Source organism: Lepisma saccharinum, chromosome 26, assembly GCF_977018435.1.
Source record: "Lepisma saccharinum chromosome 26, izLepSacc3.1, whole genome shotgun sequence".
Lineage (NCBI taxonomy): Eukaryota > Metazoa > Arthropoda > Insecta > Zygentoma > Lepismatidae > Lepisma > Lepisma saccharinum.
This window is the reverse complement of record NC_139254.1, coordinates 49,609,851-49,634,867: the sequence shown is the minus strand read 5'-3', so window position 1 is coordinate 49,634,867 and position 25,017 is coordinate 49,609,851. Positions and strand designations below refer to the sequence as shown.

At 37.8% G+C, this 25,017-nt stretch overlaps 1 protein-coding gene across 1 annotated transcript in view; it reads left to right on the top strand.

Annotated features, from left to right (window-relative positions):
• The first annotated feature begins 2,220 nt into the window (after positions 1-2,220).
• The window catches only part of LOC145979843 (clavesin-2-like), a 93,792-nt gene continuing 70,995 nt past the window's right edge, over positions 2,221-25,017 (top strand). Inside the window, exons 1-2 of the mRNA XM_083112874.1 lie at positions 2,221-2,448; positions 23,233-23,305. The gene's annotated coding sequence lies outside the window, so the exon portion shown is untranslated. The remainder of the gene's footprint in view (positions 2,449-23,232; positions 23,306-25,017) is intronic.

Genomic DNA, 25,017 nt, shown 5'->3' with positions numbered 1-25,017 from the left:
AACTGTCCCCCACAGATATTTAATCCTGAAAGTGGATTTTTTTAACAAAATGTACATGTTTATGACCCTGTAGAGAAAAAGGGATTAAAGTCTCAAGCTTCAATTAATTTTGACACACACTATTGGTACACAGGTACTTACACAATAAAATTCAACTGCTTTCCCCCAAAATAAAATATCTGAAAATGACATTTTGAGCGATTAGGATACACAATTTTGACCTTAAAATGTATTATGAAGGAATAATATTTGTAAAATTACACACAATGTAATTGCAGCCTATAATGTGCTTAACATCACAGATTTTGTCTCATTGTGGTAGGACTTACGAGAGCTGAGATAAAAAAGGTGCCGCTGATGCTTACGAATGGAGAAAATGACGCGCGCCATGATAAAAAAATGCCCGACATCTTGAAATCAGTGATAGTAAAAATGAAATAACAGTGGTTCTGAACTGTCAACATATGAGGCTCACACCACAGAAAAAATATACTTTCTTGAAAATGGTCAAGCAACCATGTTGTACAGTGTCTCTCAAAAGTTTTAGGACAACGACATTTTAAACTAGGCAACCCAAATTACGTAAGGCGCTGGTGGGTTGCGTGTAGAGTTAGGCTCAATTTCAGGGTTGCCATATGCACAATAGATATTTGTGAAATACGGGAAAGGAATAAAACCAAGTATTATTGTATTAAACTCTAAAAAATATCAGTATTACATTTGTCGCAAATAAGAAAGAAAATCAATTTTCCAGTATTTCATCGCTGATGAGTCTACACAAAGGACAAGAGAAGAGAGGAAACGAAAGGGGACAAAAGATGAGAAACAATAAAAAGAAATAATGGATATACGCAGTAGGTAACGAAACAAAACGTTATTACTTTCTGACTAGTTTAAAAAAATTAAGTTCCGTGCAGTGGAAAATTTTGTATCCATCCGAAAAGTTAAACATCGTTCAATAGAAGAAAGTATAGACAGCTACCACAAATGAGCTTAATATAGAATGGATGTTTCATACAATATAGTTAGGGAATTATTTGATATTGATTCGCCATTCTTCTGAAATAATGAATAGTAGCACTAGGTAACGAAAGAAAACATTATTACTTTCTGACTAGTTTAAAAGAAAAGAACAGAGTGGTTAAGGTGTCCAGGGTTTGATACCCGGTGGAGGAACATAGTGGTTCGGATCCAACTTTAAACTGTAGGTCCAGTCCCGATTGGCCTTACTGTGCATAAAGTAGCTAGACTTGAAGAACACCAAATAAAATAAAGAAGAATTAGGGTCTGTGCAGTGGCCAATTTTGTATCTATCCGAAAAGTTGAACATCGTTCATTATAAGAAATAATATCTAGTCTAAAATTAATAGAATTTTGTTCTTCTTTATGTACAGCTAATATCTGTTACTTCACAAGCATGTTGAGTCGATATCAAACTTTATTTCTTCTCTAGATTATTATTTTCTGACAAGTTACAAAAATTTTGGTCCCTGCAGTGTATCCATCCGATAAGTTGAACGTCGTTCATTATAAGAAGTCATAGACAGCAACCCGCAGACTGATAAAATTAGAATGGATGTTTCATTCAATACAATTAGGAAATAAATATTTGATTTCGGCTGACCATGCTTCTGAAATGAAAGGAATACGCGAAATTAAACGTCATTACTGTCTCTTAATTTACAGACAATGGGTCCCTTCAGTGCCTAATTTTGTATTCATCCGAAAAATGGAACGTCGTTCGTTATAGGAGGAACAACGAGCGAGCTTAACTTAGAATGAAGTTTTCATATTATACAGTTACGAAATTAAGCTTGATGTACACTGACCATGCTTTCAAATAATGGTTATAAGCAGTAGGTAACGAAATAGAACGTCATTACTTTCTAATGAGTTACAAAAATTTGGGTCCCTGTAGTGGTCAACTTGTATACATACGAAAAGTAGGAAATTGTTCCTTATAAGATACAGACTGCATCTAGGATACTTGTGAAAAGCAGGATTTTTTTGGCAATACGCAGGGAAATTTCTTCTCTCATCCACGAGTATTATTATCTAGCAGATGACAATAAAATCATGCAACTGGCAACATTGATCGATTCAATACTCTGCCTCCGTGAACCCCTTTACAAATTAAAGAGAGGCGAACTTACAGTAACGTCATCTGTTGGCGAACGAAATTATTAGTAAGCACGAAATGACGTTAGCACGTGCGTATTTCTCGCGTGGGTTGGAGCTTCACAGGGCAAGGACTGTGAAGTGTTCCGCCAACTCATTACGCCAAAATGTCTGAGCAGCTGTTTGTGACGAATTCTTTATTTGTTGCGTGCGTGAGCGAGTGAGGAAAGCAATATGTGCTCCCCAATCTATTCTATCAGTGATTCAACAAGTCGGATTTTCAGCTTGATCTGTAGTTGAAGTTGACACAACGCATCCACATCCAGCAAGGTAAATAAATCAATATTCTCATTCACGTCCTGTCGTTCAACTTAGTGGCTTACTTTCTGCACTAGCTTTCGTTGTGTAAGATACTGACTTAACAAGTCAGTCCCGATCTCTTCCCAGGCACATCATGAAATAAACAACACAAGTTAACTTTCCAGCAGTGTTTTATGTATTAATCCGCGCAACGACTCTCGTATCAGTCGCACCTGAGTCATCGAACCATACGTATCGCAGCTGGACGAAGAGATCGACAGTGTTTCCAACCTCAGACCACATCAAAGTCCTATGTGCATGTCAAGTGGAATGTAATTGTTATTCGATACATAAGTGTGTGTGTGTGTGTGTGTGTGTCAGAGAGCCATTACTAAAAGTGATGGAGAAAGAGGGACACCGAACGAGAGAAACCGAAAGTTGTAAAAGAGTAAAGGAAAAAAAAAAACGAGTTGCCCGTATAGAATTAATAATAGATTTCTCCGTCAATTTATTCGCAAATTAATAAAGTACAATTTGTTACCATAAGTTTGGTAATTTCGTACTGTCATATCGTCAGTAAATCGTTTTAATCTGTTTAAAAATGTCCAATGTTTGTAGCAGGGGTGACCATTCCCCCTCCAAGGCCTATGACGCACCTTCCCCCCAAGTACCTTCCCCTTGCCCCCATTTATGCCGAATTATTTACTCAAATTATTTTGGTCAGACAAAATTTTCGGAACAATATAATAGAGACATATTTGAGCAATATATGTTTACTTTAGATACTTTAGTCTCACTTTCATGTTTGCTAACATAAAACGTACAAAACTCCTCAGGCTCACCTTATTTTTAGCAGTTTGTCTGCTTGGCTTACCTTGTACGAGGGGGTATCAAAAAGTTTTGCCTGTTGAGCTATAATTTGTTTAATAATGGAAAGATTGAAACAATGAACTTACATATAGTTTGCCTGTAGAGTCCTCCACTCAAAGTTATCCTTACACACAGTTGCCATCACGTTCGATGCATTTGTGCCAGCGTTTTATCCATCCCTCAAAACCAGTTTGGAAAAATTCAACAGAACACTCCCTGCCCCATCGTTTAGAGCTGTTTTAACCTCCTGTAGGTCATCGAGTCTCATGCCACGTAGCACAGACTTGGCTCAGTCTTTATGGTATCCGAAACTCTCAGTCATTGCATGTGCTGACCCATAGGACACGCGCAGTGCATCAGGAATTTCCTGGATGGTGATGCGTCCATCCTTTCGAATGAGCTCATCATCCCTGTGGCGGTTGTCGTCGGTCAACGACGTTGATGCCCTGCTACTCCTTGTCATGTCCACACTTTCGGTTTCTCTCACTTTGAACTTAACTATGTAAGTCTGAGCTAAGTCTGTGCTTCGTGGCATGAGATTCGATGACCTACAGGAGGTTAAAACAGCTCTAAACGGTGGTGCAGAGAGTGTTCTGTGGAATTTCTCCAAACTGGTTTTGAGGGATGGATAAAACGCTGGCACAAATGCATCGAACGTGATGGCAACTGTGTGTAAGGATAACTTTGAGTGGAGGATCCTACAGGCAAACTATATGTAAGTTCATTGTTTCAATCTTTCCATTATTAAACAAATTATACCTCAACAGGCAAAACTTTTTGATACCTCCTCGTATTAATGCGAACAGCACGTCCCTCCATCCGAACTGATTGTAAACCCATACAAGGGTTTGCGATCACCCACAGGTAAGTAGAAAAACTGTACATAATAACTATAACTAAAAATCAATAACAAGTCAATCAAATTTTTGTGTGAAGATATATAGAATTGTTATAAAACCTTGTCCCCCCCCAAAAAAAATTCCCATGACGCGGGCGCTTCATGAATCCCATCTGTGGGCAACCCTGGTTTATAGTACGTCCATGCAGGGCATAGTATTACCACCGTATGTAGGGTTAAGATAGTATGTTTAGCAACACTAACATGAATCAAAATCGTGGCTTCTTGCGCTGAATAACAAGTGTTTAATTTCGCCGCTGCAGAGCTCGACTCGCTCTTTGGTTTTCGTGTTTCGTCTGCGTACCTGACTGCCTAGTTGGCGAATCTAAAGTTCCAAATTTGTAAGCTCGTCCGAACAGTTATTGTTATCGATCAAGTTCGTAATTGTTATTGCAAGCGTTATTTTGTATACACATTACAAATTAAATAACAAGAACAGTTGTGTCGAAATAATACGCGTTTCAGCGGAACTATTTTATGCGCATATGTTTGGATCTCGGCGTGCGAAAAGGTGGTTCACTTAACCAGTTCCGGGATATTTTTTTTTGTGATTGAAGGTGTTGATTCTGATTGGCTGTCCTCGCATAGGTGGCGCCAGAATCTGGAATCTAAGAATGCGTGTGAATCGCGAAACTTATGATAACAAAAGGTACGATGTTTATACATTTATTTAACTTTATTCATAAATCTTTCATGTCATCATCACTCTTATCATTGGCACTGACATTTCTTCTTCGAAGTGACGTTACGCCTGTGCTTGCAAGATTAGTTTTTACACCTTTATAATTATGTATCTAGTTCTTTGCCCCATAGCTATGTATAGGAGTATACTGTGTACTGTAATAAATAATACAACGTGATTGCTTAGAGATGATTTGTTTTGAATAGTACAGTCCGGCTGCATTACCCGAAACATGGACAGAAGTGCGCATGCGCCAACTGGGGCTAGGAATATGGGGGAGATGCACATTGGAGCTTGTTAAGTTTTCATTTTTGTGAAGAAATTATTTGTACTCACTTGTGGAGTGTAATATGTAGAGGTATATGCTTCAGTAAACTTAAAAATTACAAACTTGTGTGGTGTAATGACTCACAATCTTCAGTTACAACTAGAAGTATGAAGGTATGCTCGCCGCCACGATTGTATCTCCCTCTCTACGAAATGTTTGGCTTAAAGTTGACCCATATAAAGAGGCCTGCCTTTCCGGTCTGGTACCTAGAGTTCTGTGGCAGCAATGATATTTTGTAAAGATAAGGGTTCCGTGAAAATCGTTCGCTGTGGAAACATCAATGAAGTAAGTAGAGATACGTTTCAAATTATTGAAGGTTTCAGAATGAAAATAAGAAGAAGCAAATTTATATAAACGAATTATCGCAGCTGGTGCTTCTACCTGCTTCCCCTCTCGCGTTTGGAATAGACCTTTCCAGCTAGTTTTGTCTTCCCTGGCTGGACTGTAGTTAGGAAACGTTAGATACATTAGACAAATGCTATTCAAGTATGGATTGCACTTTGGACATGTCTATCGCCACTGGAAAGTGAGGGCAGGTTGTAGTACTACAATGCGCACTGTACTATAATAAACAATAATAATGATAATAAATAGATCGGCTAGGTGGCCAAGCGCGTTAAATGCACGAGTTTCGATCTCATCACCAGAGTTCCCGGCTTCGAGTACCGACTATTCTATGGGTGTTCTTTGTGTATTATATTATGTTTTTTATCCATAAAATCCAATTACCGTTGCGATTAGCCAAAAGTGGCAAAAAGCGACGTAATATGACAAAAATGTAAAATAAGTTAATAAACCTAAAAGTAAGTTTATTACACTAGGAATAACAATAAAGCAATCTCCAATTGATATCTGATAAGGATGAACATGATTTTTGTATTCAGTGGGTACTAACCAAGAGCGCCCGCAGAATTTTTTCTCATAGGGCAGAAATAGAAACTATTATTATTATTATTGCTAATATTTTTGTGGTTATTATTATTATTATTACCACCACTACTTCTACTACTACTTATGTTTTTTTTAAAATTACATACTATTGAAATTTCCATGTTATTTGTATTTATATAGAATTTTGCACAACTGGATATTTAACATATTAATTCATGTAGGACAAAAAGATGATTTTTTATACTTAGTTTATAGTTAAGTGTAAAATAGACTGTTAGCTTAAATGTAACTCTGCTTCAAATAATAATAATAATAATAAAATAATAATAATACTTAATGTAACTTACTTCCTGTTAGTCACAGAAAACAATATTTGTTTGTTACAAAATATCTATTTCACCATTCGAATTTCATTAACTCCTGCCAGAAATCTCAAGGAGGGGTCAATTCCCCCCTCTGACCCCTCCCTGTGAGCGCCCGTGGTGCTAACTGAAGGTGACGAATGCCATAGATTTACCCTGGAACAGACACAAGTCTCCCTGGAAGCATTTTTTTTCTCTGCCAGGGGTGATTAGATTAGATTATCTCGCATAAGTAATACTCATATTTGTAACAAGAGCATTTCTATTCAATTTGAAACTTGATGGTGAAACAAATATCGTTTCGGCCTTTAAACTTCGTGAGTGCAGTCGGTGACAATACATAATACGAAGCTGACACCATTTACCAAAACTATGTCAACAACTAGTCATTTTTTTACGTCCTTGTGATTGTTTCTTAACAAAAGAGTAATTTTGTCACATCCATAGCAATAGGTATTTAAGATGAGAAAATTTGTACTATCATATGAAATTATTGCACAAGAGAAGGGAGTTTATTAAAAAGAATTGTAATGCATTTCCAAGGATGCAACAAATGTTAATTTAATTGTTACTACAAAAATAGTTGAATTTCGTAAAACAAGAAACTCAGTGTTGGAGAAGAAAATGATTAATTCAGGTGTTACAGAACAAAAAAAGACAAATTCACGTGTCTCAGAACAGGGAATTACTAATTCACGTTTCGTAGAAGAAGAAAATTACTAATTTTGTGTTCCAAAATGCAACAGTATGGCAGTCAGCATTTCTGCCACTTTTGGATAATCGTGACGATGAGGATGAGAAATTATATTATGAAACAGATAAAAGGGACTCTCAGAAAGAACACCCATTCCCAGGTGGGGATTCGAATCCTGGACCGCTGGAAAATAATTTTTGTGTTTACTACAATATTTCAAGGGCAGCCAGTTGCGTATGTCAATTTTTTTATAAGGGAGTAGAAAAGGATACAATTTGGACTGAATGGTTTAGGGGGTATTGTACCTACTTCTCAAAATTGGGGGGTACTACTGTACCCCATTTTCAAAGTGGAGAGGGAGTACAGTGTACTCCTGTACCCAGTGGCGTCGCGTACGGTTCGCATACGAGTGTTCACAATAATGTTTGTGTACTGAATGCAGATTTACTCCTCTCCTCCTCTTAGTTGAAAAAGTGAGAATAACAGTTCAATTTATTTTCAACAATTTCCCCCCAAAATCACCCTTTATTTTAAGTAATGCAAGAAGGACCTAGGGGAAATTGCCCCTCTCACCCTTAAAATCCTCCAGGTTTAGCGAACTATCGCTAAACTTTGCAACTACGTATGTAGCACAGACCTTTTCGAATTCCCCTAGACATGCCTTGTATATGCTTGCCCTCTGGTGTCGAATGTAAGAAGCATTGTCGCTTCCATCAGTGTTCGCACAGCGAAATGAACATCTTTGGAGTATAGTGGCCAACAGCCCCTTAGCTGTCCGCTCTATGCAACACGCACAGCAAATGTGTTCAACGCCCTCCGTGGAACACCGTGATAATCAGTGTTACCAACTATCTAAAAAAAAGTTATCAGACGTGAAAGAAGTCTTGTCAGAGTAAATTTTGTGTATAGACTCGTACATCAAGCATAGTATTTTTTCGAATAAAAATATATGTGTGTGTGCATTTTATATGTACGTAATTCAAGATACATGGGTGTTCACGTGCTCATGCGAACATTATCAGGCGACGCGCCTGCCTGTACCCCCTGTCTCTGCGCTGTTAATAGTCCATGCAAGATTCAAAATACTATTTAGTGACTGTAAGTTGGTCAATGCTTAAGCAAATATACACTTGATCAGTCTAGTGCTAGATATCTGTGGTTATGGTCAGAGGGAAATTTGCCACTAGGCTATCTTAGGCTATTGCCTAGGGGCCACACGTCCAGGGGGGCTGCACAAAAATTAGACGCTGAAGGCACTGAGAAAGACCATCGACTATTAAAATTCCTAATTATTGTGATAATAATAAAAATAAAACAACATTCAATTCAATTCAATTAAATTTTCCTTTATTAACGGGCGAGGTTCAGCCTGTGGCTGTTCTACCACCTAACCCCAATGGATACATATATATACTAAATACATTCTACCTACTAAATGTTTGTACAATAACAAACAAAGAAGAAAGAGAGAAACATAAAGAAAACACAAAAAGAACAAATACAAAATTGAGAACGAAGGCTCGTCTACACACTAAAAATATTAATAATAATAAAAAGATTGAAAACAAATACACAAGGATACACAAATTAATTGACACAATTGTGCTTCGTGTGTTATGGTTAAGAATAATACAAATGAATATTAATGTTATGTGTAAAAACATATAAATGTTCTTAATATGCGAGAAAGGACAAAATATTGTTAAGGGTTGGCAACGTGTAAGGGGAAAAGTAAACAAGCAAAATGAAGGTGAAAATACTTGTTATTAGGAAGTTGGTTCAGAAATACGAGCTATTATTCGTGAGTGCTGGAACACAGATATTGTTCATTTAACAATAGATTTTAGTTTGTCTTTGAAGTTGTTGCGATTAGTGAGGGACGTCATGGAAGGAGGAAGTTCATTCCACGCTCTTGCAGCTGAAGTCAAGTCCTTGAACTTTCTTATTTCATGAAAGTCATAAGGAGCGAGATTATAGTTTTTCTTCTTGCACCATAAACGAAAACGAAGTTTAATGCATAATTTTTAATTAGATGTGTCTATATTTTAAAGTTTACAGAAGTTATTAATACATACATTAATACATATAAATCTATTGAGTTTTTTTTTATTGAGCAATTTTCACACCGAAAATACCCCTGAGGGGGCATTGGTGCATGTACATTACAAAATACATGTTGACATCGCACTATATCTATACATCAATTTGGCAGATTTTTTTTAAATAATAATAATATAACATAATATAATAGTAAAACATACAATCACAGATTATTTCTTGAGGTGAACTAGTGCTGTAAAAGTACATATTATATAGTGTATACAATCTAAATTTATAAAGTTATATAATTCCTGAAATTCTTGAACTGAATATAATGTGTATTCCAATAACAATCTTTTCACTTTACTCTTAAAGATTCTGTTTTTTTTTCAAAATTTTTGTAACTTTTTGGTAACATAGCTATTGTATAACTTGATGCCTGAGTAAAAAGGTACTATTTGGTATGCAGTTAGCCGCACTTAGGGAATGTGGAAGTTATCTTTTTATCTGGCATTGTAATTGTGAGTGTCTATGTTCTTTGGATATTAATACATATTAATATATACATTAATTCATATTGATATATACATTAATTCATATTAATATATACATGAATACATATTAATACATACATGAATACATATTAATACATAGCCCCTTTCACTCGTTTTTCAATGATGGAAAATATTGGATTAGTTGTGCCCAGGAAAGGGACAGATGGAAGGCTTGTGCTGCTGCAGCCATAACCCTTCGGGTTTAAGGAGGCTAGAGAGTTTGTTAATTAGACTATTACATGAATTAATTTCAATTAGTAGCAAAAAGTGAAAGTGAAGTACCAGTAAAACAAAACTGTTAATAATAGTAACTAACTAACTAACTAACTCTCTAGCCTTCTTAAACCCGAAGGTTCATGGCTGCAGCAACACAGGCCTTCCACCTGTCCCTATCTTGAGCAAGATCTATATACTCTTATCTATCCCTGGCGATTTCCTTTAGGTCCATCTCAACATTTTCCCTCCATCTTCGTCTTGGCCTTCCTACAGGTCTCTTACCATCAGGTTTCCCAACAAGAATCCTCTGTTAATAATAAAAAAATAATAATAATAATAATGTCGGCAGGCTCCGAAACAAAGTAGGTATAGCCTCGGGCCCCAAATTTTATAGATCCCCTCTGTCTCACATGCATGTAATACCTACCTTTCACGTTATGGGAAATCAACAGTTGAAGCTTCATTTGGTAATATATATTTACCACTTTTTTTTAGAACGTTACGTATATTTTTAACATTCCAGTACATATGATGTTGACCTGTGAGTACCACGTGGTCAAGGATAGAAGGGAAATAGTTTTCCGCGACCTCGTTCGTCGACCACATTGTATAATTCGAAGGACCATCAATGCAAGGAAGCGGAGGTGGCGACCTCTAGCATCCTCTTTCGACACCAACAAGTCGGAGAATTCACGTGTGTGCTCGCTTATTGCTTCGCCAACAAAAGCTTATGTAACGAGCTGACTCATCAATTCTTTGTTACGAGAGTTCTTCACACGCAAGTCATCATTGTCGCATTTTTAATTATTATCATCCATGTTCATCCTTCTGTTTAACCAGTGGCGTAGGTGTATGCTTTTGATTTGGGGGTGTATGAGGTTCAACTTATACGGGTGTCTATAGAGTCACTTAACATTTCAATGAACTAATGACAAATCTTTTCTTTTTTCCAAGTGATAAAATGTGCTCTATAGAAGAGATAATAGCCGTTGTTCGTGCTCGTCTGCGTGGAGTGACGCATGAACAGGTGCGGACGGACTTCACTCGGAAATTCAGAAAACCAGGCCCCACCAGGCTCAAGTGAATAGGTAGTGTTGAGGATGTAGAACATCCTGGTAAGCCAGCCATAACACCACAAATTGTGGAAAATGTACAGGACGCTATCACACGTAGCCCCACAGCATCGACCACGCGACTCAGTATCCATAATCCCAGCATCTACCAACTGTGGCTCATAGCACGGTGGATTGGGGCACACCAAGCTTCTTACTATGCACCAACAGGATGGGGCACCACCCCATCTTGCCATCATCGTTCGCGATCACCTAAACGAAGTTTTCACCGGTAGATGGATTGGTCGTGTCTAACAACGGGGAGTTGCCCCCCCCCCTCGATCTGACCCCATTAGACTTTTCATTTGAGGGTTTATCAAGTCTAAGGTGTACAGGGCGAGGATCCACAGCATAGCCCAGTTGAAACAACGCATTACGGCTGCAGTTGCTGAGATTACACCAGCTATGTTGGAGAAGGTGTTTCGGGGTGGTGGATTAATGGCATATGTGCCTAGACTTGAGGGGTGGTCACATTGAGTTATACTGATTTTGTGTCCTACTGTCATATATGTTTCAGTACATATTGTATTTTGTACCATAAATCCTGTTCATGCAGAAATGTTAAGTGACTTTATAGACACCCTGTATTTATTATATATTAGGCAGGGTTGTTAAAGGTCCAGGAACACGTAAATTATAATGGGTTATATTGGGTTCCGCTACAGTACCGGAACCTATTTTCTCGCACAATTTAAATTCGGTCAAAGTTGCGTATACGAGGGCTGCTGGAAAAGCTGTAATCAATATGAAAGAGACGTGTGAAATTCTGGGAATAGCTCCATTGTGTTTCATAGTATTCACCCTTAAGATCCATAGACTTTTGTACGCTCAAACCAATTTTGAAAGCATTTTTCCACTCTGAAGCTGATACCTCAGAAACTGCTGTTCGGAATGCTTCAACAGCTGCTTCAGGCGACACAAATCGCTCACCACGCATCTTGTTTTTCATGTGTGGAAACAAAAGGAAGTCATTAAGTGATAAATCAGGTGAGTACGGACAATGAGTCATTAATTCGACTTTCTTGCTGGACAAAAAATCAACAGTTTGGTGTGCTGAGTGGGAAGTGGCATTGTCGTGGTGAAGAATAATACGACGATTTAGGTTTGTTTTACGCAATTCATTGATGACCTCTTGCAAACTAATTGTTGTATACCACTCAGCATTTACAGTCCTTCAAATCTTCTAAAGCTATTGTTGCCACATTCCGGTGTAACCGAAGAAACAAGCAATCATTTGCTTGGCAGCACTCCTCGAATGAACAACTTTTGTTGATTTCGGCTCACTATAATATACGCAAACAGTGGATTGCTGTTTAGTTTCGGGTTCGTATGAATAGATCCAAGTTTCGTCCCCTGTAACGATGTAGTACACCAAATTTGACTTGCCTCGGTTGAATGTTTTGAGCATTTCTTCACACCAATTTTTGAGCTTCGGTCAAGTTGTGTGGGATCCAACTTCTTGAAAGTTTCCGTACGTTCAGATGAAAATGCAAAATCGTATGTATTGCTTTCATGTCAATGTTCAAGGATGCCTGAATCTCACGGTATGTCACATGGGCGATCTCTCTCAATCATTTCACGCACAGCATCAAGATTACTGGTAACAACAGACGTGGATGGACGACCTTCACGAAATTCATTACTGAGAAATGTGCGACCACGCTGGAATTCGGAAAACCAATTGTACACAGTCCTATTGGATGGTGCTTCATCCCAAAAAGCCAAATGAAGTCGCTCGATGCATTGTTTCGGTGTTAAACTACATTTGAAATTAAAAAAATCATTGCCCGAAAGTGTTCACGAGAAATTTCCATTTCTCACATGAAATTACCTCTTCAAACTTCTGTGAAATACACCGTGTCCATAAATATACTGTCATACTTTAAAGTGGTATTACGTCGCTTTGGATAATCGTATTTAAATGAAATTGGTGACATTTGAAAGAAAAACTCAAATATTTTTGTGCGTGTCAACAATGGACACCAATATCAGCAATGGACAACAATGAACGAGATCAAACATAGAAACTGAAATAAATTCACTCCTGACAACAATGGACGATGCGGGTTCATTGTTGGATATTTAGCAGGCAGGCAGGTTACATGTGAATGTTTTCCTTTAAAAATGTGTTGTTATTACAGAAGATTTAAGAACGTAGTTAGTGTGTTTTAGAATATCATTACACGCAGAGTCTAGTGAACGTGTTGGTGTGTTTTATCATTCCACGCAGAGTTTGGTGAAGGTTCAGCGTGCTTATAGGCGAAAGTTTCAAAATCAGGTTCCTTCACACACGTCAATTTTGAAGTGGTACCGGGTTTTTGTGGATCGTGTCTGCATATGTCATCAAAGGAAAGGCCATTCAGGGAGACCATCTGCCAATGCGGGAATTGTGGAACAAGTGCGAGAGGCATTTGTTCGTAGTCCTAAGAAGTCTGTACGTAGAGCTAGTCAGCAGTTGAACATCCCTAAATCCACCGTATCTAAGGTTCTGTGTACGCGACTGAAGTTTCACCCCTACAAACTGCAATTAGTGCACAAGTTGAAACCTGATGACCCTGTAAAACTGTTGGCCGCGGTGGCTCAGTCGGTAACGCGTCTGACTACCATGCTCAAGGTCCCGGGTTCGATCCCCGGCCGGTTCAAATCCGGGAACTTTTCTAAGGTTGGAAGCGGCCCCGGCGCCCACCCAGCGTCGAATAACATGGGTACCTGGGGGAAACCCTGGGGGGTAAAGGCGGTCAGGGGCGTGATGCTGATCACATCACCCCCACTCACGACCGGATCAAGAAAGTGTGGGGCGTTACCCCCACACCCCCTATACGCCTTCATGGCGTGGTGCTATGCACAGGGGAGCACTTTACCTTTTTTTACCTGTAAAACTGTTAGATTTCTCTGAACATTTTATGTTCCTAATGGAGGTAACGTAAATCTGTCAGGAAAAATAATTTTCAGTGATGAGGCAACATTCCACGTTGGTGGAAAAGTGAACAGACATAATGTAAGGATTTTGGGGAGTGAGAATCCACATGCAATTTTGGAAGTTGAAAGAGACTCCCCCAAAGTGAATGTCTTTTGTGCCGTATCTGTGACTTTTTTTTATGGGATTACATAGAAGATTGTGTCTATGTACCACCATTGCCTCAAAACCTGCAAGAACTGCAAATTCGCATCACTTCTGCAATCCAGTCCATCCCTGTGGATATGTTGGAGCGTGTGTGGCATGAATGGGAATATCGCCTTGATGTCTGCAGGGCCACTCGTGGGGGCCACATTCAATGTCTATGAGTTGTAAAATAAAATATTTGAGTTTTTCTTTCAAATGTCACCAATTTCATTTAAATACGATTATCCAAAGCGAAGTAATACCACTTAAAATATGACAGTATATTCATGGACACGCTGTATAAACGAATAGGCTTAAACAAACAATCACAGATAATTTAAACATAAAAAAGGTCTATTCTTACGATTTTTATAATAGAGGAACACTAGCGCCACTTTTGGTGGTAGTTTGCAGAAATTTCTCCAGCAACCCTCGTATTATATACATGATACATACATACATATATAAATTTATACATATGTATGTATATATGTATATATACATGTGTGTATATATAGCTATACATTCAAGCGCCGTTCATTCAATTTTAGAACAGGCCACATCAGTCAATCATCCAGGTCATGTCACCCACCATTTCCGTGCGATTTTGATGTAATTCGGTATAAATATAGAATTTTTGATGCTGATTACAAAAATGACAAATATTTATTTTTTAAGATTGGTCAATCATATAACATTGTGGGGGCAAAATTGAAGGGGGGCATTGTATGAAATTCGCTCTTGAATATAATACGTAAAACTATACATAAAAATATATGTTTATTTAAACACTTATCCGAAACCTTATTTAGATGAAAGCTTACACTATTCTGAACAAACTAAAACGAACTTGGAGGTTCTGCGTCAAACCTGAAGAAAGATACGTTCATTTATAACCTGTGTCATTCAAAGTGGAGCTGCATGTGGCGTACGCGGAGATTTTAAAAAGCGAGTAACTTCTGAACTCCTTGAACAATCTAAAAAAAGTTGTCATTTTTGTAATCAGCGTCAAAAGTTCTATTGGTGGGTGATATTTTCACAAAATTCTGGATGATTTGATATGGACTGACCCTATTACTACAATGTAGTACAGAGTCCGAAAAATTATGCAACCGAGGTTTTGAACGTACGTAACTTTTGTACAAAAAGACATGGAACACACTGAGTATTAACTTTGTCCATGTGGATATTAGAAAAACATTAAACAAGAAAAATCATGCTCTACGCGAACGTTTAGTGTGCGAAAAAAGTTAGTTAAAGAGCCGAGAAAAGAAAATGCGGATAATAAGGGAAGAAAGAGAAAGAAAGGGAAAGACAAGAAACAAAGAAAAGGGAACGAAAAGGTAGGAATAAAGAGAGGGAAAGGGAAAGAGAAGAAACAAAGTAAAGGGAACGAAGAGGTAGGAAGAAGGAGAGAGAAAAGGAAAGAGAAGAAACAAAGAAAAGGGAACGAAAAGGTAGGAAGAAAGAGAGAGAAAGGGAAGGAGAATAAACAAAGAAAAGGGAACGAAATGGTAGGAAGAAAGAGAGAGAAAGGGAAAGAGAAGAAACAAAGAAAAGGGAACGAAATGGTACGAAGAATGAGAGAGAAAGGGAAAGAGAAGAAACAAAGAAAAGGGAACGAAAAGGTAGGAAGAAAGAGAGAGAAAGGGAAGGAGAATAAACAAAGAAAAGGGAACGAAAAGGTACGAAGAATGAGAGAGAAAGGGAAGGAGAATAAACAAAGAAAAGGGAACGAAAAGGTAGGAATAAAGAGAGAGAAAGGGAAAGAGAAGAAACAAAGTAAAGGGAACGAAGAGGTAGGAAGAAGGAGAGAGAAAAGGAAAGAGAAGAAACAAAGAAAAGGGAACGAAATGGTAGGAAGAAAGAGAGAAAGGGAAAGAGAAGAAACAAAGAAAAGGGAACGAAAAGGTAGGAAGAAAGAGAGAGAAAGGGAAGGAGAATAAACAAAGAAAAGGGAACGAAATGGTAGGAAGAAAGAGATAGAAAGGGAAAGAGAAGAAACGAAGAAAAGGGTGCGAAAAGGTAGGAAGAAAGAGATAGAAAGGGAAAGAGAAGAAACAAAGAAAAAGGAACGAAATGGTACGAAGAATGAGAGAGAAAGGGAAAGAGAAGAAACAAAGAAAAGGGAACGAAAAGGTAGGAAGAAAGAGAGAGAAAAGGAAAGAGAAGAAACAAAGAAAAGGGAACGAAATGGTAGGAAGAAAGAGATAGAAAGGGAAAGAGAAGAAACGAAGAAAAGGGAACGAAATGGTAGGAAGAAAGAGAGAGAAAGGGAAAGAGAAGAAACAAAGAAAAGGGAACGAAAGGGTAGGAAGAAAGAGAGAGAAAGGGAAGGAGAATAAACAAAGAAAAGGGAACGAAAATGTATGAAGAAAGAGAGAGAAATGGAAAAAAAAGAAAAAAGAAAAGAGGACGAAAAGGTAGGAAGAATGAGAGAGAAAGGGAAAGAGAAGAAACAAAGAAAAGGGAACGAAAGGGTAGGAAGAAAGAGAGAGGGAAAGGGAAGGAGAATAAACAAAGAAAAGGGAACGAAAAGGTAGGAAGAAAAGGGAACGAAAAGGTAGGAAGAAGGGAAGGAGAATAAACAAAGAAAAGGGAACGAAAAGGTACGAAGGAAAAGAGTTGAAAGGAAATGATGAGATAGAGAGAGAGAGAGAGAGAGAGAGAGAGAGAGAAATGGAGGAGAACAAGATAGGGTTAGATAAAGAGTAGAACAAGAAGGGCGAGAAGAAAACAGAATAGAAATAAAGATATGCACAGAGGGAGAGAGAGAGAGAGAGAGAAACTAAGAGGAAAGGAAAGTGGAAAAGAAAAAAGAGAGACAGAAACATGATCTATTGGGCTGTGACTACTGGATTTATTCCTGTTTGGCCGAATATCCAGACAAGCCCGTAGCCAGAATTTTATTTCGTGGGGGGGGGGGGGCTCGTCCCTTATCAGCACACAGGCGTTATTAAAAATATACCAATTTCATTCCAATTTTTTCTTACATAAATGGGAAGACTTTGCTACTCGATCTACTGTATCAGTGAATATCTAACATTATTTTTCTTATATTTTGAACGATTATTGTACTGAAAATCGCAGTTATTGAATTTCGTTATTAACTTTTACACAATCGTTCGAAAAAGGCTTTAACAGTTACTGGTAAATTTTACTCATAAAGTTTATATTCTGTGACTTCTCACAAAGATAAGTATAAGTTTTGGAAATTATGGATCCATTTAATAATATTATTAAATGGTAGAATATGAAAATATAACATGGTTCCTCCATTATACACTAAAGTTTTTTCGATGTGATACAGTTTTTACTGTGATTATAACTTTATTTCTGTTAATAACAATAAAAATAACATATAAATTTGATATTTGTAGGATTTCCGGGGGGGGGCTTCAGTGCTACGTGCGTGTGTCCAGAAACAAATATCTCACCGAGGTACAATTTTTGACAAGAAGAAAATTCCAGGATTTCAATAATTAATGATGTCTTCGTTACAAGGTGTTGGTCCATGTTTAGGTAAAAGTAATCTCCCTTATGTAATGGGCATAGAACAAGCAATTTATATATTTAAACAATATAAAGTAAGTCTTATTTATTTATTTATAAGCAATCCCATAACAGAGCAATGCTCCAATTACAATGGGATATCACAAACCCAATACTCACATTATGCAACACAAAAAATAAAAAGATAAAAAATACAATACAATATTCCCACCGACAAACATAATACAACAAAAGAAAAATTATAAAACTAGAATAATAATATAGTACCAATATACATGGAACTAAAGCTTCAGACTTCAAACAGTATAACGAAACTCCATATTAAAACCCGCACTAAACAAAAGAGATAAACAACCAACTCTCATGTTGATATTTTTCAGATTATCGAACATATAAACATAAAAGATAATATACAAATCCATAACGTTAAGTGCAATTCAATACATACAATACACAACATAAAAATAAGAAACTTAAATACCATTTATCGTTACATCTTAACTTTGTCTTGAATAGTAGCCCTTTATTACTGATATGTACTTTGCGTAATGGAATGCAAAATCTACATCAATTTTATCCTTAACAATACTATTATGTAGTCTACACATACTAATGACCACAGAATTGTGATGGACCAAATTTTTGGAAAAAGTGTATATAAACGGTTGACGCAATCTTAATGATTGAGGTTTAGTACAGAAGTGTAATCTTTGCAAAACTTCTTCTGTTTCGGTGAGACCATTAACAACTTTATAGTACCGGGTGTCCGAGAAGTGCTTGTATGAAAACAAAAATTAACTGTATCCGCTATATGCAACATAGACATGAAAAAATAGTACCAAAATGTTCGGAAACTATTCAAGTTTTTTTTGTTTCAGATTTCTGTACCGTTGCAGTAGTGTAGCAGTGCCAGTGTCCAGCAAACCGGAAATGTACACAAATCAGAAAAAGGCTGAGTGTGTCCTGTGGTTTCACGAGAGCAGGTCACAAAAAACAGTGCAGAGACAGTTTCAAACATCGTGCGTATCTGGGGTAAAGAGCCCCCTCATGAAGTGAGGAAGTCGACCATGGGCAACCCGAAGGTGAACGTTTGGTGCGCGCTGCTGCATGACAGAATAATCGAACCATTCTTTTTCTGTGAGGACACCGTAACATCTGCAGTGTATCTCGACATGTTGCAATTGTTTGCTGTTCCTCAATTGCTAGAATACCACCCAGATGTTATCTTTCAACAAGACGGTGCACCGCCACATTGGAGTCTGGAGGTTCGTTCCTACCTTGAACAGACATTTCCTGGAAAATGGATTGGTCGAGATGGACCGACGGCGTGGCCTGAACGATCTCCAGACATAACCCCTTTAGATTTTTTCTATGGAGTTATGTGAAAGACAATGTCTACAGAACTCCTGCATCCGATCTTGTAACTCTGCAACAACGGATAACCCAAGGCATCACATCAATCCCTCCGTTGATGTTGGCTAATGCATGGCGAAAAGTTGAATTTCGACTAGATGTACTCCGTGCTACCAAGGGTGCTCACGTGGAGATTTATTGATTTCTTTCCTATTGCCAATAAAACTTGAATAGTTTCCGAACATTTTGGTACCATTTTGTCATGTCTATGTTGCATATAGCGGATACAGTTAATTTTTGTTTTCATACAAAGACTTCTCGGACACCCGTATAATAAAATATGCTTTGCAATATCAGATCTAGTTTTCAAAGAGGAAAATTCAAGCTCTGTTAGTAGCATATTATAAGGTATTCTTAACAAATAAGACGAAGTCTTGAGACTTTTCTGGCGACGAATGATGAATAGATTCTCTCGGGCTATCGACCAGGTGAGTTGTGGAAAAGATTCCAAGCTTTCGAGAGCTAACCGCTCTTATCTTCAGGGTAGAAGTGCAGTCCTTATAAAAACCTTTTCCAGTTCCAGTCGGTAGACTCTGCCTTCGTATTTCGTCTTAGCTTATGTCTTAAGTCTTAGTGATGGCGGGTTAGTGAAGTGTCACTATTATGTCACTTAGTACTGTCGCAAGTGAAGGGTATATTTGGGGGAACAGTCCTGAGCGACAACCCAGTGTATACATTCGCGAAGGGGGGCTGCCGGCGAAGATGACGGAGCAATCGGCATGGGCGGAGTTTGAGCTTTTGCTTTGGGCGGGCCAAACTCTGGGAGAAGCATATGATGTACCTGAGGGTTATTGAATATCCCCTAGTTTATAAGGGGTCCGGAGGCCTTCCCCCGGAAATAAAGAAACAACAACTTAAAAACACCGAGTTTTAGGTCTTTTAGATTTGAAAATGTTAAATTTCCTCGCTTAAGTAAAGAAATAGTAATTAGTATATTGCTTGTCAGTTTTAAAAGAAGCAAAACAGTACGATTTTGCATTTCATTATTTTTTTATTGATACAGTACTCGTATTACTTTAAAAAAGTTACGGTACAATAGTAAGCTTCAGAAATTTTAGAAAAATTAAATTGAAAAGTTATTTTGATGCCTCAGCAGTAACTGTTGACTCAACACAAAGTCATTTTACGTTTTTCTTTCTTCAAACTGTACACAGCAATCAAATCGTCTAAGACCCGCTATTGCGGCGCAATTACCGCACATACCAACATGCCAAACGTCAAGATTTGCGGTATGGCTTCATAACTAAAATGTTGAGTTGAGTTGATTTGTTTTTTAAGTCCACTTTATGCACAGTGAGGCTAATCTGCACTGGACCTACAGTTTTAAAGTGGGATCCGAACCACTTGTGCCTCCACCGAGTATCGAACCCGGGACCCCTTGATTGCAAGGCGACGACGATAACAAAAATGTAGTAACTGAACTTAATCATGTGTTATTATTTTTAGTCTTCTTTAAGTTGGGGGGCAGGCCCCTCCTGGCCCCTCCAGAGCTCCGTTTATGCCAATCGGGTGCCTTGTCTGCTACGAATTGTTGAAACCCCTTCGTGACTTGTGGTCCACCCTTGGTTTCGCATACCATACCGAGATGTATAATACATCCAACGCCATATTTTGAGAACTTTTGAAAATATGGGTATTTCATGTAGGGTTGGTTACCAGATGACAAACTTTTAAAAAGAGGACATTTTTAGATTTCATAATCTGAAAAAGAAGACATTTTTAGATGCAGCACTTCGAACTCAAGTTTTGTTTGCTTGTTTGAGTTGGTGTTTTGGCTAATTAGGACTGGACCTACAGTTTAAAGTGTGATCCGAACCATTATGTGCCTCCACCGGGTATCGAACCCAGGATACCTTGTTTACAAGGCGACGACATTACCACTGCGCCATCGGGGAGGCCACATGCATGTACTTGTTTTGATGTGTTAGGGGTTGGCAATACACCGTTTCAGTATAACTAATAATACTAACTAACTAACTCTCTAGCCTTCTTAAACCCGAAGGTTCATTGCTGCAGCAACACTGGCCTCCCATCTACCCCTATCCTGATCTTTTCCATCCCTACCGATTTCCCTTAGGTCCATCTTAACATTGTCCCTCCATTTCGTCTTTGACCTTCCTACAGGTCTCTTACCATCAGGTTTCCCAACAAGAATTTATATGCAAATGTCTGAAAAATCTAATATTTATTTACTATACCGGTAGTTGTAAGGTTGTGAAACTCGGTCTCTAAGTTTAAAAGAACATAAATTGAGAGGTTTTGAAAATAAAGACCTTAGAACAATATTTCGACCTAAAAAAGATTAAGAAACACTGCAATGGAAAATAATAATGAACTGCATATATTCATTCTTTGTTGGAAGGAAAGTTTCTTGTCTTTGCGCTTGCAACTGAGACTGTTGTATTTCCTTATTTTGAAATTGAACACGAAAACAATATTATCAATTATTTACAAATATAAAATTTTGTTACGAATCTTGAAGTTGAAGCAGTTGTCCTCATTTTTTAAAAAAACACGCCCGGACAATTTTTAGGACCCGAAAACAGAGCATGTCCGGGTAAAAGAGGACGTCTGGTAATCCTAATTTCATTTTCTAGGCACAGGGACGTTGAGCTCTGTGTTGATCTCTTTTTCGTGTTACGCACACACACACACACACATACCTTCGCACCAGGCGATCGTCCGTCCCAAATGGCTTGAATAAGTTTTTGAATACGTTATATTTAATATGAATTTCATTTGTGTCTCAATATTGTATATGTAAGCTAGCTTTTATTTCATTGCTATAAAAAGTTGTGGATGGCTATTGTAATACCGAATGTAAATTATCTTTATTATTGTTATTATTATTATTTTTTCCTAATTCTGTACTGAGGTCTTCTGGTAATAATCTACAATTCAAATAAAAATAATTAATTTATTTATTGATTATATAACAGCCATAATATTTTATTCACATTTTTATATTCTCATAGCTCAACAAAGACGACATGATTCTAGATAAGATCCATCTTGTCGTATCGTTATAATATTAAGTTGATCACGGCAGTGGAAGGATATAATAATGCTGGAGGAAAATAATAAACATCCTTTCTTTATCCGGGATCCGAATCTAGTATTACTATTTGTACCCTGTACGCGTTAATCCCTACAGACCAAGGAGTAGTGCTGTAGCTATATTGTTTACATAAAAACTGTGTAAATATTGGTAAAGGCTGGGAAACCATGGTCGAGTGAGAGGGAGAGTTACTGGGACGAGTTACTGGCTTGTCTGCTCGACTTGACCCTTCTATGGCGAGTAGCTGTTTACACACGTTCTACTAGAATATAGCAAAGTGGGATAGTAGCTGGAGCTGTTTGGCGCTCTTTTGGCAGAATGAACCATCGACGTCGTTGGCGATTTTTTTTAAAAAAGCTCTGAAACGTTTTACACACTTTTTTTTCACGAGAAATGAATACAATAATGCACGGAGACATGTCTGGAAAGAAAAGCACTTTCCTTGATTTTTCTATTTTCGATCGTTCTTGGTTGTGTAGAACGTAAATTTCTTTCTTCTGGACATTGGACACTCACACAACACAGACTCTATACTGTCCTCAGAAAGCGTTTACATTGACCGAGTGGTCTGTCGACTTTACGCTCGAGTGGGAAAATCCTTGGGAGACGAAGCAACTCAGTCGAGTCGCTGGAGCGAGTACTGGCTCCAGTACTCTCCCCAGTTGATTACACGGGGAGAGTAACTCGCTTTGTACTCGCTCCAGCCACTCTCTCGTCTACTCGACCAATGTAAACCAGGCTTTAGAATAGACTTCCCCTGAAAATCGTCCCTCCCAAGTACCATTCCTGAACGCACCACTGCTACGCACACACACATACATGCATACCATTTATGGAATTTATGACGCTGACAACCTCCACCACCTCAGAATTTTCCCCATGGAACGCCCCTGCTTACTAGAAAGTAAGGATAGATACACTGCATGGAAGGCCAGTAGGGCCTCATTCCCAGTCTCGCAAACTAACCGTGTGAGAAAACAATCCCGGCATTCAATGCAGATAATGCTATAATGCATCCGGTAGCAAACGTTTTGTGTTCTTGTAAAGTAAATGTAATCAGTATGGACTTTTTTCTTACAGGTGACCAACGTTCTTGTCGCCCGGACACAAAATGGCGGTCTTTTACACATAGTGGATCTTAATGAAGCTTCCGGTAAGTCTTACTTTATTTTTCATTATTGTTTAAAAAGTGGATCACAGCAGTGCCAGGCAAAATATCAGTGATGAAGCAGGGAGGGGGATTTCTCTGAAGAGAGCCGCAATTAATATTATCCGAATTACCATAAAAATGTATATTTGGGCTAAAAAGAATTAATTTATTTAGTTTCTCTTGTGAGAAGCAAGTGATTCAGTAACTGCCACTTAAGAATGGAATTCCGTTCCAACCCCTCTAACAAATTTATAAGCTACTCGTCGTTGCCCGGGTATTTATTTATACCTATCTTGTATTAGACAGGAAAAGAATGAATTCTAACTATAGTGTAAAATGTAACTAATTTCAAATCCGATCGTGAATGTCACCAATTAGCTTAGCGACTCCGAAAACTATGGATTCGACACTGATCTAGGTCATTTGTGGCATTTTATTTTTCACCCCCTCTCACCTCCCATGCCGATAGGTGATGAACTTGGAGTTGAACGGCATTGGGAGCGACTCCGAAAACTATGGATTCCACACTAATATCGAGCGTTTTCGCAACACAAATTCACATCAGCCTGAACGTTAGACAACCCGAGAAACACTATCGTTGTGTGGGATTGCATAGAGTCACGGATGTCTGTTTGTGCGGAATTTAATGTCGGTCGTTTTCGATTATTTTTACATGTCACCCCTTCCCACCCAACCCCTAGGGGTGCCAGGGGTATCTTACCCCCAAAGTATTCTTCCCAGATTGCAAGTGATACGTGTACCAAGTTTGGTATAAAATTGCTCCAGGCGTTCGAGAGTTATGCCGGAACAAACATACATAGACACCCACACACATACATACATTTATATATATATATATATATATATATATATATATATATATATATATATATATATATATATATATATATATATATATAGTAAGCACTTAATCACGAGCAACTTAAAGTGTAAATCACCAACCCTGAGACCTTCTGTAAACAAACCTTCTCACCGATTCGATGTATCACTGAACACGGAGACCTTCCCGCACGCATAGAACTCGCCATGTTGAAAGTGTCACTACTTCCTTGCTGTTCACATGATTATTTTTAGAAAATAACCAATGTTATAAAATATCATTAACTAACAAACTCTCTAGCCTTCTTAAATATATTCTAATAATAACATATCATTATGTACACAAATCTCTAAGCTCATTGAAAGTTACAATTCGTATTCCTACAAAATGTTCACATTTATCTTGCCTTGCCATGTCACCAAGTTAGTTTACGAAGTGCACTATATTTGGCGGAACAAAAATCGTTATTAGGATGCTTGTCAAAGTTCCCAACCGCAATAAATTTACGAACTTTCTTTCTTTGTCTTGTTTTGATCATCATCATCAATATATTTATTGGACTTACAGCATTGCATATGACTGTTTATGCCAATTATATATTTTATTTACGTTAGATAGAATTTACATAAAATCTACAAAGAAATTTCAAATACACTCCTATCTATATCAAACTTTAGAAATATACATTACCATGTTACATCATTTTGTCTAAAAAAATGCAGGCGTATTTAAGCGTCGAATTCGATCAAGTAAACGTGCATGTCAGCTGTTTGGTTATTCGAAATCTGGTTAAACCATTCCTTTTGGGCAGTGATTTCATGGAAGAGAATCAGGTGTTGCTAAATTATGAGGATCACACATTAAGCTTAAAAAC